Consider the following 19,959-nt stretch of genomic DNA (forward strand, 5'->3'; position numbering starts at 1 on the left):
CATAGCAATCAAGTACTGGCTTAGGGGGCCAGTATTGGTATTCCTCTGGTGGCCAAGGAGGGGAGGAATGATGCAATGTAGAATCCATCATTGTTTTAAGTTTAAACGGTCCTCCATTCCTAGGGAATCATCTTTCTTGTGGTTGTCCAGGTTTCTCAGACTCTGAGGTAAAGGTTCCCCAATCTGATTGGTGTTGCAGCTGGTCAGCACCTGGTTCTATTGCCAGCATAGCAGGAACTTGGATTGAATTGCACTCAGTCATAGGAAAACCTACTCTGCACAAGGGTATGGACTGGTCATATCCAGGAACAACAGGTTTCGGGTAAAGAGGACTGTGAAGTCAAATAAATCAAAGCATCCTCTTCTTTAACATTTATTTTGAAGTTTAATAGTGTGAATGAACAATACAGCTGCACAAGGAAGCCCAGGCCAGAGGAATTAACTCTGAACTCATAAGGCAACAAAGATGTTCTCAAGTGGAACACATAAATGGGCAACAGGAAACATTGAACATTATTGAAAAATAAGTGTGCCAACGCTTAACACAGTACCACACATCTTCCCCTGTTCACAAACTAACTTTACTACAAAAACATAATTGAAATAAATATAGGAATAATTTAAATTTCTGGTAAATATATATTTAATACTTTACAATAAACACTTTAAAGACTGAAAACATATTAATCCAACCATTTGGGAGGTGCCTCTGAATTTTAGAACTTCTATGGATATCATCATTGTGAACAAATTATTTTTGAAGTCCAACTTTCCCTATAATCTCAGATCTTGGCACACCATCATCGTTATTCTCAATCAATATATTTCTGCATCTTGAAATATGAGAAGCATTCCACAATGACCATCTGCAACCCACACAGCATTCCCTTTGACATCTATTACACATCCACAATCTCTGTACTTGGATGACCTTTTTCTTAACAACAAATGATCTTTAATGCAAACCCAATCTCCTACATATACTCTAGGACCACTCATTTTCTTCCACAAATGTTAACTGCACCCTGCATGCTTCTGCTCTTTGCTTTGTCAATTACATCTCATCACACCTTTGTACTCATCCCTTGGTTATCCAAAACAGGCACAAAACTGAAGTGACCTGTCTCGCCCTCATTAACTCAAAAAAGAATCACTCCTGTCACAAAATGTGGAGTTTTTCTATTAGCCCAGAGCAAATCACTCTCTTCTTACACACAATCCACTCTGGACTTAATGGTACTCTGCATACATTATACCAGTACTTTGGTGAACATCTCAACTTTTCCATTTGACTTTGAGTAATACAAAGGCAAACACAGATGTTTGACATTATTTCTGCCCAGAAACTCTTTCATAGTTGCTGAGTGAATTGTACCCCATTATCAGTTAGAATCTCATTCAGAACCCTCACTTTGGCAAAAATGACCTGAAATTAAACTAATACGCTTGACGTGGTGCCACCCATCTTCATACAATAAAATATTTCTTCTGGTTGGGATGTACATTGAATGAACCAAGAAAGTCAATTACAAACCTTTGCCACACCTTATCAGGACAATTGACTGGAGATATCAAAGACACCTCAGTAACCAAATCTTTGTCACAAAGATTACAGTGAATACAATTGCTGATCGAACATTTTTTTACCTCTCTATCAATAGCTGCTAACGAAAAGCCATCTTTAACTCTACACTTTGTGGCACTCATACCTGTCTGAATCTAACCCGGGGAAAGCATCTACATTTTCATCTTGGTTTTCTGTAGTAGGACCTGAGATTGCAACGTTTGAACAGATGGTGCTTAACAAAGTCACTGCGATGGAAAAGGCCTCATTCAACATGCTTTGGAACGTAATGAAGGAAGAAAAATTGCCCATTAAAAATCTTCAGGGTATATTTTGATTAAATCAGCAGACCAAGTTGATGCTATAGTGTTTCACAGTTTCAGGTACTACAAGGCTGACGTGCAGAGATTATTGAGTGTCAGGAAAAATTATGCACCCTTAAGAAGAACCCAAACCAGAACATATCTCTTTAATAAAGACTATGGTTGAAAATGCTGAAGAGAAAGAGTGAATTACCAGGAAAGAAATATAATTCTTACTCAATACTGATTCACAGCTATGGTCCTTTTACAGTTACCTAAGATACAAAAGCACCAACGTCCACTACCCTCTGGTAGCTTGGCACAAAGCAGTCAGGCTTAAAATAGAGGCAATGTTTATGAAGTATTTTTGCAGCACTCAAACAGTAATATAGTAAACACACAACAGAAGAAAAATAGAGAATATGTTAATAAATAAAACGACACCAGAATGAAAACAATCTAGTATGGAGAACCAGAGATATACATTTTTAAAGTTTGGATTAAAACTAGCATTAAGGGGCATGGTTTGCAGCACAATATGGTGGCTGCCATGCCATAGCGCTCCTGCACCCACACCGGCCATCCTACTCTATCCAGGTGCTGCACCAGTCCATATGTCCTCCCTGGGCGAGTGGTGCTCCCTCTGTGGCTGTGGTGTGTTTGGAAGGTGCTGGCGGAGGACACTGTAGAGTCCTTCAGGAGCAGGGCCCTTACTGCTTCTCCCGGGCCATGGGCCCAAGCCGCCATGGAGTCAGGCCCTGTGGGCAGGGGCCAGAGGAGTCTTGTGCCTGGTGGGGGACCAGCTTCTTGGATTGACTGCAGGAGGTAACTGGTGGAACCATTTCCCCCACCCTATAAAGCGGCCCCGGCCAGGACAGGGGAGCAGGTGCAGCTTGAGGTGTTTTCCCTCCAAAGGTGCGGTGGGGCCCAGCAAGGGGGGCAACAGGAGTGGAAACAGCGAGCTCTGTAGGGAGTCCCAAGGGTGGGCACCCCCGGGCCTTGGCTGCTCATGGCACCCACCCAGAAGAGGGCTTGGGGACTACCAGGCCATTTGCCACTGTTGGAACCCCTGTGGGGGTGCTAATGGCTGACATGGTGAAGACTAAGCCACCGCCAGGATAAGGCAAATTGGATAAATTCACTAAAGTGCTGCTACTACCATTGCAGGGGCCCGACCTGCGAGAGACGCCAACCATGGAGGGGGTGGGCTCTCACCCTGGAACTGAGACCATCTTGAAGGCCACTGAGTCATTCTACTATGCCCTAGAGACTAAAATTGGAGAGGCGGGCGGATGTTGCGCTGCTCCAACAGGACCTCAAGAAAATGATGGCGAGGGTGTTGGAGGATGAAAAAAAAATTGCAACACTGGAGAGCATGGTGAAGGATCTTACCCAGGCAGTCCAAAAATTAAGAACTATGGCCCTCATTCTGACCCTGGCGGTGTCTCACCGCCAGGGCAGAGGGCAGAGGAAGCACCGCCAACAGGCTGGCGGTGCTTCCGGGGCATTCTGACTGCGGCAGTAAAGCCGCGGTCAGAAAAGGGGAACCGGCGGTTTCCCGACGGTTTTCCCCCCCAGGGAATCCTCCATGGCGGCGCTGCATGCAGCGCCGCCATGGGGATTCCGACCCCCTTTCACCGACCATGGGGATTCCGACCCCCTTTCACCGACCCCCTTTCACCGCCAGAACCAGGCTGGCGGGAACAGGTGTCGTGGGGCCCCTGGGGGCCCCTGCAGATCCCATGCCACTGGCATGGGCACTGCAGGGGCCCCCTAACAGGGCCCCAACAAGATTTTCAGTGTCTGCCAACACAGACACTGAAAATCGCGACGGGTGCAACTGCACCCGTCGCACCCCTTCCACTCCGCCGGCTCCATTCGGAGCCGGCATCCTCATGTAAGGGGGTTTCCCGCTGGGCTGGCGGGCGGCCTTCTGGCGGTCGCCCGCCAGCCCAGCGGGAAACTCAGAATTACCGCGGCGGTCTTTTGACCGCGCAGCGGTCTTCTGACGGCGGTACAAAGTCAGAATGAGGCCCTATGTCTGGAGAACTGGTGGTATGGCTTGAGGACGCCGAGGGGCACTCACAGCACAATATCCTGAGCTTCCTGGAGTTCGTGGATGGCATAGAGGGCTCTAGACCTGAACAGTTTCTTAAACAGTGGCTGAAGTCCTTTCTTCCTGTGTACCAGTTTTCCCCATGCTTCCTTTTTGAGCGAGTACACCAGGCCCTGTTGAGGAAACTACCCCCGGTGGCTGCCTTAAGCTCCATGATCACTCGCCTGTTGAGCTACAGCGACAGAGATCTGCTACTTCGTACAGTCCGAGGCCTAGGGAGAGTGAAATACAAATTCACAAAACTGCTCATTTTTCCAGACTTTAATAAAAGAGTTCAAAAAGAGTGTAAGACCTTTGATTTGGTGAAGCAGTGGCTGTAGGGTCTGAACCTTCGACATATGATGCTGTACATGGCAGAGCTCAATGTACTCTTTCAAGGCAAGGGTTTTCTGTTCAACTGCACAGCTAGGGCCTGGGAGTGGCTGGAGGAGTGCCCACCACGGTGGGTGGTTTGGGAGTCTCCTCCCAGAGGGGTGCAGTGACTGAGAAGAGTCCAAGGGAAGACCGGTCCCATAGATGACATTCCTGGGGGAAAAAGGAAGGAGCTGGGAATGCTAGAAGGGACCGGGGACCATGCTGGGGGTGGGGAAAGACTGGCAGCTCACTTATCTGACACAGACACTGGAGATGATCTTATTGCTTCTGGGTGGGGGGCTGGTGTGGAACCCTCTGACACAGGTGACTGAGCAATACCACTTAATACCTTGCTTTGCCGGTGTTTCAACTTGGTGTAAGTGTTGAGAGGCAAAGGGAGGTTTGCTCTCGCTAAAGTAAACAGGGATTGTTTAGCAGGTTACTTGTGCAGGAGGGTGGGCAACAGGCATTTCCAGAATTGGGGTGAGGGGGAGTTCTAAGCCCATGTCAATGGAAGGTGGGGTTATGGGGTACTTTTGGGATTGCATTGTTTGTTGTGTTTTAGGGAGACATGGCAGGACAAGCACTCACAGGTCAACAACATCACATTTATCCTGGGAGGTGGCTATCGGGCCCCAAGTGGGACATCCCCCAGAATCTTTTACTATGTCGTCCGTGACACCACCTTCAACTGAGGAGCTGACGGTCCTGTCATGGAATGCGAATAGGCTGGGCTGTAAGGTAAAGACTGGGGTGGTCACACATTACGATCGCAGCATACTCCTGACTTGGTACTCCTGCAGGAGGCCCACCTGCTGGGGGACACCTATAGGTGTCTGCAGAAAGGCAGGTATGTGGTGGTGGCACATGATGGTTACACGATCTTGACTCGGAGGAACCCCCAATTTCAAGTGCTGAGAGCTTGGGCCGACCCTGTGGGCTGCTATGTGGTGATGAGGGGCAGATGGCATGGCAGAACGGTCTTGATTGAAAACATATATGCCCCCTGGAGACAGGCCCTAGAAAGCTTAGTCCCTGTCCTCCTTGATTCATCCTGTGAGCTACATTTCATGAGAGAGGACTTTAACGAGATCCTGTACCATGGTGTGGATAGGTATATACCCTGGGCAGTGCCTGCTGGTCAGCCCATGGAGCTCACCCATTTTGCGCATGCAATGGGGCTCAGTGATGCTTGGCACAGCCGGCATCCAGGTGGGAGGCAATATTCATTTTACTCAGTGGCTCATAAGACAATGTTGCAACTGGACTAGGTGTTTTTGCCCACGTCTGAAAGCACCTGGGTCAGGGATCCTCAATACCTGGCCCATGGAATTTCTGACCACTCCCCCCTTGCTACTCATGTTGGATGCCCGTTGGGTCCAAAGACAGGCCTCATGGAGGCTGGAAGCCTGGGCCTTGTGCGACCCGGTTGTGGCAGAGGCACTTAAAGTAGATACCCAGTTATATTTTGAGGACAACAAGGGGTAAATGTACTCACCAGTTATTCTATGGGAGGCATATGAGGTTGTGCTTCGGGACAGAGCTCAGAACATCATTGCTGTATAGAAGAAATGGAGAGAAGAGAGGACAATCCAGCTGGACCGCCACCTTCTCATTTGGAAAGGACCTGGGTTTCCTCAGAAAGGGAGGCAACCCATCATCTCTTAGAGGTGACAAAAGATGAATACCACAATCAAGTGACCAATGCAACTATGCAGCACTACCTGAGGATCCTGAGACGCCTCTATGACATGGGTGACAAGGCTGGTCATCTCCTGGCATCGCTAGGGCAGCTGGAGGAGACCTCAAGGTGGGTGGTGGAGGTGCCACTGCAGACAGGGATATGGCCCGTACATAGGAGGAAATCACCCAGACCATTGCTAAGTTCCATTGTGGCCTATATGAGGCTAGGGGAATCGCACGGCCCAGGATATAGGTAAATACTTGGCAGCAATACCACTCATATCCTTGGGTGAGATATGCAGGGAAGCTAAAGAAGAGGATCTGATGCTGCAGGAGATGGAGGAGGCTGTATTATCCATGCAAGCAGGCAAGGTACCGGATGCCAATGGATTCCCAATCAAGATTTCTAAACGTTTGGCGGTGCTTCTCCACCCCTGATTGGTATCCATGTTTGTGGCGGCAAGGGAGGGCGGGGAGCCTGCCTCCAGACTTTAATCATGCGATAATGGTGGTCATTCCAAAAGAGGTAGGCCACTAGATCATTGTTCTTCTAAAAGGCCTAGCTTTCCATTAGATACTGAATGCAAAATTTTGACCAAGATCCTCGCATCTAGGATCACAGGAGTGATATCAGACTTGGGACAAGCCGATTTGACTAGCTTTATGCTCCAGCGGACCACAAGACTGAACCTCAGTTGGTTACACGTATGGCTGGACTATCTGGGGCAGATATAATCCCCCCAGGGCAAACATGTCCCTTGACGCTGAGAAGGCATTAGATTCTATCAACTGGCACTATCTTGTGGAAATCCTGAACCGGTTCCACCCTGGAGACTGATTTTGTCTTTGGGTGGTTCTCCTGTAACAGCTCATCATGGTGGCCATAATGGTCAATAGCATGGTCTCTGACACCTTTGTCTCGGCGAGAGGGATGCAGCACGGATACCCACTATCTCTCCTTCTCTTTGTCTTATGCCTAAAGCCACTGGCATGCTGGCTAAGATGCCGTGGGACAATGTGAGCTTCCCCTACATTATGGTGGAGCCAGAGAAGATCTTTGCCTTGCACCACCTCGCGGACCCAGTGGTCTCAGTCCCAGCGGTTCTGTCAGTATTCTGTCTCTTTGAGACATACTTGGGATTCCCCATCAACTGGGATAGATCTGTGATTGACGAAGTAGGGTTTTGAGATGGATTGGAGGGCGTGATGAGTGAAGACATTCACTTGACCTGGATGGGTTTTGAACATCTGGGCATCCATATCACGAGAGATCAAGACAGATTCTTAGAGCTCAACCTTGACAGAGTGATGAACGAATTCAGTGCTGTTGAGGATAGATGACAGGGCTTGCCACTGATGATTATGGGCAGGGCAGCCCTGTTCAAAATGATTACACAGCCCAGAGTGCTGTACGTCCTGCAGAATAGTCCTTTCATAATCCTGAGGGGCAACTTCGACGAGTTAGACAAGGCACTGAGCTCCCTGCTCTGGGATGGGGGCCACCTTCGAATTGCTCTGAAAACCCTGCACAGATCCCCATACAACGGGGACAGGTGCTACAGCGATTAGAGCATACCATAGTGCTACTCAATTACAGGTGATTAACAACTAGGACAACAGTCCCGACTCCAAATCCTCCTACAGATTGGAGAGGAAGGAAATTAAATAGGCTTCCCATGTTCATTACTTTTATGGAAAGAAGCATAGGCAACACCTACTGGGACCAACCAGGACTATTTTGTGGGCTTGGGATACTGCTACTGGTGCTATGGGTTGGAGAGGGAGACTCATACTCCTCTCTGGAAAGGCACTGTGTTGCCTGACACAAGCAAACTCATGTGTTTCAAAGGTCAGAAGCAAATTGGGATTTTAACACTCAGGGATGTGGTCTTGGGAGAGGAGTTCTTACCCTTTGAGATGTTGTAACAGGAGTATGCCCTGGCCGAGATACAAAAGTATTGATACCTCCATTTAACCCATGCCCTGAGAGAGATTGGGTGTTAGATGCAGTCCTTTTCGGACCCATTCCCCAACAGAAAATTGAGTGGTGCATGACGCATTTCTGTGCCAGGCAGTCTCTTGGCTGTACCGCACGATTATAAATAACATGCCTGATACAATGGGAGGACTTCTGGAGAAGTAGGAAGGAGTTGTGGGCCCCCTTGAGGATGTGTATTGGGAGGCTGTGTTGATGCACCCCAGGGAGGTGGCTATTATGGCCAGGTTCTGTTTGTTCCAGTTCAAAATACTGCATCGGTTCTATTACCACAGGTCTAGCCTTCATGAATTTGGGTGGGTGGACAGCCCATTGTACCTTTGCTGTGCCACAGAAAAAGGGACCTTCCGCCACATGATCTGGGGTTGTTCAAAGGTGGTGCAATACTGGGAGACCATCATTTTAGAATTGGAGAAGGTGACGAGTACTGTTACCTTCAGGACACTTCAATTAAAGATGTAGATATCCTCAGGAAGCATCTGATGGTCTGTATGCTAGGCTTTGTTGTTGCTAAGAGGTATCTGGTCACCTTCTGGAGGGTACCTGGGGCTTTTGTGTAGTGTTCCCACAAGAGATATATTGAGGGACGGCATGAATTTTTGCATGGAGGCGGAGTGGGTGGTGTATGACAGTAGGGGCTGCCCCAGGAATTAGGGAAAGTATGGGGGAAATGGAGTTGATGGGACCCTGACTTAATTCTGTCATCACAGGAGCAGATGCAGCCATGGACCTTGCACTGAGACAGTAGGAGGGATTCTGATGGGGTTCTGGTGCCCGTCTGGTGGGAGGTAGGGGAGGAGGTGATAGCAATGTGGTGTGCGGGAAGCTGTCTATGCTTATTGGGTGCAAATTCTTGTTTGTTTGTAAAATTAATAAAATATATTTAAAAAATAGTCCAAAAAAGGGCAAAGCACAAACGACAGTTACTTAGTCACAAAAGACTAGGTCAAAGCGAAATGATAAAGTGACTGCGATGGAGCACGGGTCATATATAGGGTCTATTGTGGTCCCAGTGGTAAGTTTACCTTGGCACTTAGAAACTTTTTGGGAGAAAAGTCCTGATCGAAGGGTTAGGATGCGGGCTGGATCTGAAGAGGGGCTCATCAACGGCGGCTGGCTGAGTAGCAGGACTTCTGTGGGAGCCATCCATGCCAATAGGAAGTTCAAGGCTTTGGACATCAATGAAGAGAAAGCTCCAAGCGGGTGAAGTCTGAAGTCAGAGCCCAGGAAGGCATCAATGGCGGTGGGTTCCTGCAGGGCACTGGTCCCAGTGAAATCCACTACACTTGGACTTAGAAACTTCTAAAACTCAGGATCACTTTAGCAGGGCAAACCAGTAGGTAGAATGCAACTGGGTATTCAGCATAGGCAGCTGTGGTTTGGTGGCAGTGCTGTGGTAGCCTTTGGTTCTTTTAGACAAGCATTCAGAAAAAGTTTCTAAATGCCCAGTTTGCAGATTTTGGACAGGAGGGGTAATTCTAAAACCAACAAAGGGTCCAGACCCTGGGTGCTGCTCTTGGGCATTAAAGCAGACTCCAGAAAAAGCAGAGGCCAGTAGCATGGCCCTGTGGCCCCCTATGTGATTGCCCGCTCTACCACTGTGATGTGCTACAGAGTTAGCGCTATTTTTCTTCATTGGCAGGTTTTTATCCAGACTTGATCCTTGGCTTTTGCTCTAACCCATTTGTTGCCATGTAGGCCTCATGGTCCCAGCAACCTTTGGTGTATTTGAGCACCCCGAGCATCGCTTTTCCTGAGCCTAGGGACCCATATTCACAGCTTCATGCATAGACAAGCCAGGTTGTCTCCGGCGCCACACATGTTTTGATAAACATGAATGCCAGCTCCTTGGTTCCTTGGTTTTCAGATATATGAGATGCTTATTGAGACTGGTTAACCATTGGCAGGTGTGTGTTGCTCATTCCCTCCTATTTTATAGTTATATCTCAGACATTTAGATTGAAATGTCCCAAAGATGATCTTTACATGGCAAGAGGATCAAAACATCGTCGACTCTGCACAACTGACCCTTTTCTGTATACATTGACAGTATAGGGCTGGTTTGTGGTTTTGTGAATTGTGACATATACAAATATTATGTATAAATGTCCGTGTGAAATTGCCTGAAAACAAATAAACTATTAAGAAAGAGCTGCAAAGCTCTTCTTGCACTACCCTACATGCTAGATTATTAATACTTTTAAATAAAATACATGATATTTTGACATTGTGCCTAAATTTATTGATTTGATACTTTTTGTATGCTTTTTGTAGGGACCGATGTTCCATAAAATAGCATGTACTACTTAGTCCCTATGTACCCTTGGGGATCCCTTGATTCTTTGTTAAATAGTAGCATGATCCAGGCCCGTTTCAGTTGAACTGGGCAGCCGCAAAAGCAGGAAAGTTGCAGAAGAAAGCCTCAGGAAGCTTGTGTGTCTCTGTAGCTCACACTGGAAGTCAGACAACCCTCTCAGTCAGTTCTGGGGTCCTGGGTTCAAGGCAAGCATGTCTAGTCTTCCTTCAGGCTTCAGACAGCAGGGCAGTCCCTGTTCTGAGTCTTCACACGTCCACGAATATTCTAATTTCAGGATCTGGGATTGCCACTTTGATGCTCTGTGCCACCCTGTGGTTTCTGCACAATCCTTGGTCTACCCACAAAAACTAGTTCCCTGGATTTGGCTTCAGCTAGTGAAACAAAAGGCAGGGACAGGCATGGTGTCAGGTCTCTTTTAGTCAATTGGGGCAGGTCCTTTTGAACTGAAATCATGGCTCCTTCCCACCATCCTGTTAGGAAGACCCACTCCACTCTCCACTGAGGCCCTTTGTCCACTGCCTGGCTCCAATAGACATTTCCCAGTGTGAAGGGGGAGGGGTGCATCAACAAACCAGGGCAGCTGGCCACTCACAGAAAGGCCACAGAACGTGCAGGCAGGGAAATGTCAACTTTCTAAAAGTGAAATTTCCGGAAATGTAATTTAACATCTGACTTTACAATTAAAGAGGATTTAAAATTACAAATAAAATTAGCCGAAGAAGTATTTTTCCAGCTATTATCACATTGATTTGAGCATTAATTAATTGTAGTGAGATAAACCAGTGCTAGTCTATGGGAAGCCAGCTTTGCCACATTGAAAACGACTTTGGAGTTTTTTCACCATTAGAACATGTAAATCATTAAATATATATGTCCTACTTTTGAAATACCACGTGCCATGCCCTGTGAGCCTTTAGGGCCTATTTTAGGGGTGGCTTATAAGTATTAAAAGAGAAAGTTTAAGCCTGGCAAAAGGTTTCTATTGCCAGGTCACAATAGCAGTTTTTAAGCTGCACTGCAGAGTGCAATGGCAGTCCTAAGACATGTTTTTTAGTATTACTTTAGTTGGTGGTTCAATGAATACTGCAGCCCACTTATAGCATTTAATTTACATGCCCTAGGTACATATAGTACCATATACTAGTGACTCACAAGTAAATTAAATGTGCCATTTAGGTGTATGCCAGTGTTACCACGCTTCAAAGACAGAGGACTTTACCACTGGTTATTAGGAGTAAAGAGCACAGAGTCCTATTATCAACAAAAACTGGTTCAGCAAAAAATACGGTAGTGAAGCCAAAAAGTCTTTGGGACTACCATGCAAAAGATGGTCATTTCTAACGCAGTGGATTAAGTTCGTTTTCAGGGGGAACATTTTCAGATTTCAACATCAATTACATTTGCAAGTGTCTGACGCTTTGATATGTGGTACTTTTGCCCAGAGGCTGGTTTGTATCCATGTAGGAATGTTTAAGCCCAATTATATCTATCATGACTTCAATCCATATCAGAATCAAGTGAAATTAAGGAATAGGTACATAGATGATGTCTTGTGTCTATGGACTTGAACTGAAGTCCTATCATACAGATTTTTAAATGGATCAACAAATTGGATCTACACTTACATTTTACTGGGAAGGTCAGTCAGAATTCTATTACCTATGTAGTCCTTGACATAGTGGTAGAAAGAAACACTGACTACAACAGTCGACAGATAAGAACTGCCTTCTACACCATGGGGCATATTTACAAGCCCCTAGTGCCACATGAGCATCACTTTTTTGACACTCCAGTGGGGTAGAGTGCCGGACCATATTTGCGTGGCTTTTTATGACCTTGTAGATATAGCCCCCTTTCATGCATTACTCTGTGTGAAAGGGGCATTCTATTGGTGTTGCTGTGGGTGTTCCCATGCAACACCCATGAAATCTGACACATTCCCAGATTTACAAACCTGGGAATGCGTCAGATTCCTATGTCACCTCAGGGGTGGCGTAAAGGTAGTGCAGCAAGAAGAAATATATTTATTTCTGTTAGTTTCTTCCTCTTTCTATGTGTGCTGCATTCTGCAGCACACATAGAAGGAGGAAAACACCATTAATGATTTTTATGTGCATTCTGCAGGAAACATAGAAGTAGGAAAACACCATTAATGATTGTTTATGTGCAAGAAGGTGTCCCTTCCTGCACATAAACAATCATCCCTGCAACACAGGGTGCCTGCATTGACGTTAGGCTGCCAATTGTGTGCCAGGGCTGAGGAAAGTGCAGGGATGCGTCGTATTGCTGTAAATACAACACATTCCTGCACTTTCCTAATGGTGCAGCTCATCGCTGCAAGATGGCCTGTGGTGCTGGGCTGCGTCATTATTTTGTAAATCTGCCCCCATATGTCTTACAACCTAAAGCTCTGTGGGACAACCTTCCATTTGGTTAGTTTCTGAGGTATCGTCGAAATTGCTCGGGCATCATTAAATACAGGGAACAATCCATGGAACTGGAAACTCACCTCACTCAGAGGTCGGTATCCTAAGTTTATAATAGCACGGGCACGGAAGAGGCACTGAACACCTCTAGTCCAACACTATCGGAGAAGCGTCGTAAACACCAGAACCCACCATGTGTCGCCTCGATGGTTCGCATCTAGACCAATCCAAAATCTTAAAGTGCTACTTGTAAATACAATACAGACCTCCACAGGTATTAATAACCAGAAGCAGCAGACCACAGTCCAAGGCCACAGCTAGTGCAACAGATCTCATACGTGAAGATTAACTAGAGCCTCAAAGGATGTCCTGCTTAGAGATGGCCGTACTTAGCTTAAAAAAATCTAACTTTATTCCTTCGACATTAGTCTTACAGTAGCACACCCACATATTCACTTAAAATAAATATGATTAAAAATAAATAAAACAGCAGTTCAAGTCGTAGAAGCACATTTCACATAATAAAATCTAAAGAAGGGTATGTTGCAGTTGTCCCAGCATTGATCTGCATTTAGCTACCAATCTCTCGACGATGTGCAGGTGCTTATATAAATACAGAAAGGAAGAATATGGTTTAAGTTACATATTAATTAATTCCATTACAATTTAACTTTTAAAATATTAAAATCATTCTTTCCCTGTTCTTCCCTTTGCTCTATATTTCCTCAATTGGTGTATATGCCTCTAGCATGTGACAGAACAGATACGATTACCTTGCCACAGTAATACTAACAGCACAGCTTGGTTGGAATGTACACAAACTAAGCATGCTTTTCACACAATCCATTTCTCAAGTAAACGACAAGTACATTAAGATGTGCAAATCGGTCGTCACGTGTCATCTGAGAACAATTTCACTGATTGCATCTTAAAATCCACTCTGTAGTTGAAGGATTTTCAGTAACCCCTGGTCGTTTGTTGGCAGCGATAAGCCACTTTTTCATACGAGGCCAAACTGACCATAAATAGGAAGCAATAGAGTCGCAAAAATAAAATCATCCTCTATTGTAAAACAGAAGGTTAATGCAGACTTAATAGGATTCCTCCCATACTAAATAGAGGCAGGAGGCATCTTTTACGTGCAGAAAGAATTTTTTTACAAAAAAACAGAAGGCGCAATATATTACCTCCAAATATACAATTGCAGAATTCACTTCCCATGGGGAGCCTTTCACACCTAACAAAATATTCCCTGAACGTGGTATATAAAGTTCGTTTCAGTTTGGGATAAATCGAATACAGATACAACTTTCTACCTGGGTCTTGCCTGTTTTGAAAATACTCTCCCAGTATGCTGCCTGGTCTAATTGTGGAAAGCTTCATCCCCCATCTTTACATTTGGTAACGCTCCTTCTCGAGCTCTAGGGTATCCGGTCCTTCCTTACTTGGGTCAGTCCCTAGGAGCCCCAATTGTAAACAATTCAGTATACTCTTCACGTGGGACAGCCAACCTTTTCAATTCACACTAATGACGCTGTCTACATCTTCCAATGACTTTAAGTAAATTGTTGCTTTAGAGGTCCAGTACAGCAATGGTTTTAATCCAGTACAGCACTAATTGTAATGCAGCAAGCTCAGAATTGGCATAAGGCCGAGATCCACATACAGTGTTGATAGGGGAGTGCCAGGCCCCAGCCTTAACAACCCCATTAAGAAATTATTTTCAGCTACTTGTAGAGGAAGTACATTTCCATACCCACACAGCTCGGCCCAATATAGTGCACCCTCTACTACTTTCTGTTTATACATTTGAAAAATTGTACTAATACTTTGTGCGCCTGCTTTTTGTCTAAACTTTAATACCAAAACCAAGGCCTGTGATAAAACTGAACTTGCTTTCAATATTTGGTCCTTCCATCTAAGTTGTTCTGTAAACCAAAAAAAATCATAATGTTTGACACACTCAATGTATTCATCATTTATCATTAGTTTTTTCTTTATTAGTTCTCATTAGGTAGCAGCAACTTCGGAAACCTCATGTTTTCATACTAAGTACGCATAGTAGTAATGGTATATCACATAGTACAGGGGCATAACCTGTCTTAGCATATAACCTAATCAGTGGCATCATCACTTAAATAAACTCTGAAAAGGTGTGTGGCTTATGCGGATTCATAAAGGCTACGCGTACAGTAGGGTGTGCTGGTCATAGGTATGCACAACCTCTCAATGGAGTGCAAGACAAACACAGGGCAGGGAGGGGGCAGCAGTGCGGGACACATATGGGAAGGGCAGCCTGGTGGTCGGTCAAAGACAGCACACATTACAGTGTGTAATAATTTGCATGGTCAACTGGTATGGGGACCATCTGGGGGGGGGGGGGGGGGGGGGGGGGGTCAGATATCCATCTGGGAAAATTTCAAGCAGATGTGTTTGGAATCTAAGCATGATAATTATGGTGTGCCCCCTTTATGGTGGTCGAGTATCATTTTTGGCCTCAATATTAAGTACGCAGGTGTCACAGCTTTCTTCTCCCATCCTCCTTCCCCCTTTCTGCCCCCATCCCCCTGGGGAGCACAGCACATGAAGTCTGCTGGTCTTTGCTCGTGCTCATCGTTGGAGCGTACAAAGCCATGTCCATGTATCCTGCACTAGGGCCACCTTCCACACCATGGCTATATGACTTTTAAAGAGGATGAGGGCAAGGTCTTTGAATCTATATAGATGTTTGTCCCCCTTGGCTTTGGGACGAAGGCCCAACAGGCAAGACTCAGGGATGGGCAGCAATTCATGGTTCACAGTTAAGCCATGATATCCGTTACCTCTGTCTAAGCCTCTGGCAGTGGTGGGCAGTCCCGCATCATATGATAGAAACTGGCTTCCTCTAAGTGGCAATGCGGGCATGTAGGCATTGAGGCTGGAAACTTGTGTTTGATGCAGTGGGGTAATAAGTAGGTGTGATGTACATAGCTGAATTGTATAAAACTGAACTGGGGGTTTCTAGACACTTCCTCCATCTAATCTAAAGCACGTGCTCATGTTCTATCTGTCAATGGTTGTGGGAGGACATTGTTCCACCTGTTCAGCACCACCCCTGTGTCCCCCATTGCATCAGGGAGCAGCTGTGAGTATTTCGAGGAAAAGGTGCGTAAACAATCTATAATGACGATTTGGCTCTTGTGTGTGTGTGCTGCCTATTTCGAGGAAAAGGCGCGTAAACAATCTATAATGACGATTTGGCTCTTGTGTGTGTGCTGCAAAATGCAGCACACAGAGAAGTACCGAAGCATCCTTTTGAATGATTGTTTATGTGCAGGAAGGGACACCTTCCTCATTATAAAAAATCATCCATGGCATTTTTCTTCTTCTATGTGTGCTGCAAAATGCAGCACACATAGAAAAAGCAAAAAATGAGGAGGAATAAAAGCATTCCTCCTCGTTTTGTCATTCTAACGCCACTCCTGGGGTGGCGTTTGTTTTTGGTGCTGCCTCAGGTTTAGGACAACTCATAAATCTGAGGTAGCATCAAAAACAATGGGTGTTGCAGTGGGACGCCCACCGCAACGCCCATTTATGCCCCTCTGATGCAGAAAACATCATTGGAGGGGCCCATATTTACAAGGAGGCGTAACACCAAAGTGGTGTTACACCTTCTTGTAAATATGGAGCAGCGCTTAGCGCCACCGGAGCATTACATAAAGTGACACGCCGGTGGCGCTAGGGGCTCTTAAATATGCTCCTTATAGTTTACGCCTCTCGTCTCACATGTAGAACTTTCCCAGAACCTTTTGGTGTTTTTAATATATATATTCTCTCTCAGCTCCGTCTGAAATGCATTTTCTTCTACAGGTTTCTTTGTTTTTAGCAGATATTTGTACTCTTGCCTACAGGTCTGGAAAAACAGTCCACTTTGTATGTTGTAATGACCACATAGGTTCCAGCTCTTTTATCTTTAGGATCATATGCGGTCAGAATATCATAATTGCCATCTTTTGGAGTATTTAAGATAATGGTACCATATTTTGCCGTAATAGCTAAAAAACAATGCGATTTCATTTGATAATTCTTTCTAATCCATTTTATGCTTCTCCTATTATTAATAGGGAAGATTTCAGACCCACACTGCTATAGCTGCTATACGTGCTAACATAAAACTACCTCCTGCTGCCCATTCTAATGCTTGCTACAAGATGATCATGGTCTCTTTCGACTCTTCTAATGACCGCTATGTCAAAAGCATCCCCCCAGCATTCTGAGTTGACTATGATGTAGTCTATTAATGATACCCTTCTACCACTATCGTAAGTCATTTTTGATGGGCAATCAGAAGGAAGGCGACTGTTGATAAACCTTAGTTGTTTAGGAATTAGGAAAGATGAGAAACTCTCGCCCTTTTTGTTCACTTTAAGTAAACTCGTGGCAGACTAGCGGATAACTAAACAGTGATTTCAGACAGTACCTCTTTATTAACAATCGAATGGTTGAGCTTTAAAAACTCCACATATCAATCTTAGATGCTTATCTCCTTTGCTCATCCCAATTTTGGTGCAGCTGGCATACTTCTCCCTAATATATTCGACATATTCAACAAAATTTCCTCAGGCAGCCTGAACCTCATGTGACCAACCGGTTGGTACATATACATTCAAGATGTCAACCCCATCAACTTCCTACACTAACATTGGTGAGTCTTACATGCAGCACATTAGGAGAAAGATATTTCTCACCCAGTTGCTCCACCTCACAATCCATCTTACAGGACACCCATGTGAAAGGACACCCTTTCGGATGTCTCTTTTTGAAGCATTTTGCAGGTAAGCGAATTTCCACAAAGCCACTTACCGCTTTTCAGACAGGACCCAAGTTTCCTGGAAGCAGCATATTGCAAAGTTATTGATAAACTTCAATCCCCATCTTTCTATTTACTAGCCAGACCAGCAATGTTCACAACTCAACTCTTTTTTGGGGGGAACCGCATATATAACCCTTGCGCCACCTTGTATTTGTTAATTCCTTTGTCAAGGTGATCTTTCTTTGTGCTTCTACTAACGCTTACCAGGGCTTTGGCTAAACAATAACTTGATTGTCTTTAAATGGTCGCCTGCAGTAATGCAGAGATTCTCTAAAACATACTCTTTAGGACTCACAGGGTTGCTTATTCCTGAGCCCCAGGAAGTGCAAGGCTCACTTGAGGCTTAATGACTCTGCAGTTTCCCTTAGTGGCCGATTACAGGATGGGAGATTTTTGTCCTTGGTTATTTGCTGTTGGCATGGGAGAGCATTTACTCCCAGTATGCGGACGTTGTCCTGGTGACTTAAGACTAACTTGCTTATATTTAGTACTGCAAACTCCACTGTAATTGATTGTACATCACTGTAGGAAAGTACCATCTTGCCTGGCATGTTACCCCCATATTCCACTGTATATATGTTGTTTTAGTTGTATGTGTCACTGGGACCCTGCCAGCCAGGGCCCCAGTGCTCATATGTGTGCCCTGTATGTGTTACCTGTGTTATGACTAACTGTCTCACTGAGGCTCTGCTAATCAGAACCTCAGTGGTTATGCTCTCTCATTTCTTTCCAAATTGTCACTAACAGGCTAGTGACCAATTTTACCAATTTACATTGGCATACTGTAACATCCTTATAATTCCCTAGTATATGGTACTGAGGTACCCAGGGTATTGGGGTTCCAGGAGATTCCTATGGGCTGCAGCATTTCTTTTGCCACCCATAGGGAGCTCTGACAATTCTTACACAGGCCTGCCACTGCAGCCTGAGTGAAATAACGTCCACGTTATTTCACAGCCATTTTACACTGCACTTAAGTAACTTATAAGTCACCTATATGTCTAACCTTTACCTGGTAAAGGTTGGGTGCTAAGTTACTTAGTGTGTGGGCACTCTGGCACTAGCCAACGTGCCCCCACATTGTTCAGGGCCAATTCCCCGGACTTTGTGAGTGCGGGGACACCATTACACGCGTGCACTATACATAGGTCACTACCTATGTATAGCTTCACAATGGTAACTCCGAATATGGCCATGTAACATGTCTAAGATCATGGAATTGCCCCACCAATGCCATCCTGGTATTGGGGAGACAATCCCATGATTCCCCGGGTCTCTAGCACAGACCCGGGTACTGCCAAACTGCCTTTCCCGGGGTTTCACTGCAGCTGCTGCTGCTGCCAACCCCTCAGACAAGTTTCTGCCCTCCTGGGGTCCAGCCAGGCTTGGCCCAGGAAGGCAGAACAAAGGACTTCCTCAGAGAGAGGGTGTTACACCCTCTCCCTTTGGAATAAGGTGTCAGGGCTGGGGAGGAGTAGCCTGCCCCAGCCTCTGGAAATGCTTTGATGGGCACAGATGGTGCCCATCTCTGCATAAGCCAGTCTACACCGGTTCAGGGATCCCTCAGCCCTGCTCTGGCGCGAAACTGGACAAAGGAAAGGGGAGTGACCACTCCCCTGACCTGCACCTCCCCTGGGAGGTGCCCAGAGCTCCTTCAGTGTGCTCCAGACCTCTGCCATCTTGGAAACAGAGGTGCTGCTGGCACACTGGACTGCTCTGAGTGGCCAGGGCCAGCAGGTGACGTCAGAGACTCCTTCTGATAGGCTCCTTCAGGTGTTGCTAGCCTATCCTCTCTCCTAAGTAGCCAAACCTCCTTTTCTGGCTATTTATGGTCTCTGCTTTGGGGAATTCCTTAGATAACGAATGCAAGAGCTCATCAGAGTTCCTCTGCATCTCTCTCTTCACCTTCTGCCAAGGAATCGACTGCTGACCGCGCTGGAAGCCTACAAAACTGCAACAAAGTAGCGAAGACGACTACTGCAACTCTGTAACGCTGATCCTGCCGCCTTCTCGACTGCTTTCCTGGTGGTGCATGCTGTGGGGGTAGTCTGCCTCCTCTCTGCACTAGAAGCTCCGAAGAAATCTCCAGTGGGTCGACGGAATCGTCCCCCTGCAACCGCAGGCACAAAAGAACTGCATCACCTGGTCCCCTGGGTCTCCTCTCAGCACATCGAGCGAGGTCCCTTGAATCCAGCAACTCTGTCCAAGTGACTCCCACAGTCCAGTGACTCTTCAGTCCAAGTTTGGTGGAGGTAAGTCCTTGCCACCCCACGCCAGACTGCATTGCTGGGAACCGCGACTTTTGCAGCTATTCCGGCCTCTGTGCACTTCCGGCGGAAATCCTTTGTG

The sequence above is a fragment of the Pleurodeles waltl genome, chromosome 1_1, assembly GCF_031143425.1.
Source record: "Pleurodeles waltl isolate 20211129_DDA chromosome 1_1, aPleWal1.hap1.20221129, whole genome shotgun sequence".
In the NCBI taxonomy this organism is placed as follows: domain Eukaryota; kingdom Metazoa; phylum Chordata; class Amphibia; order Caudata; family Salamandridae; genus Pleurodeles; species Pleurodeles waltl.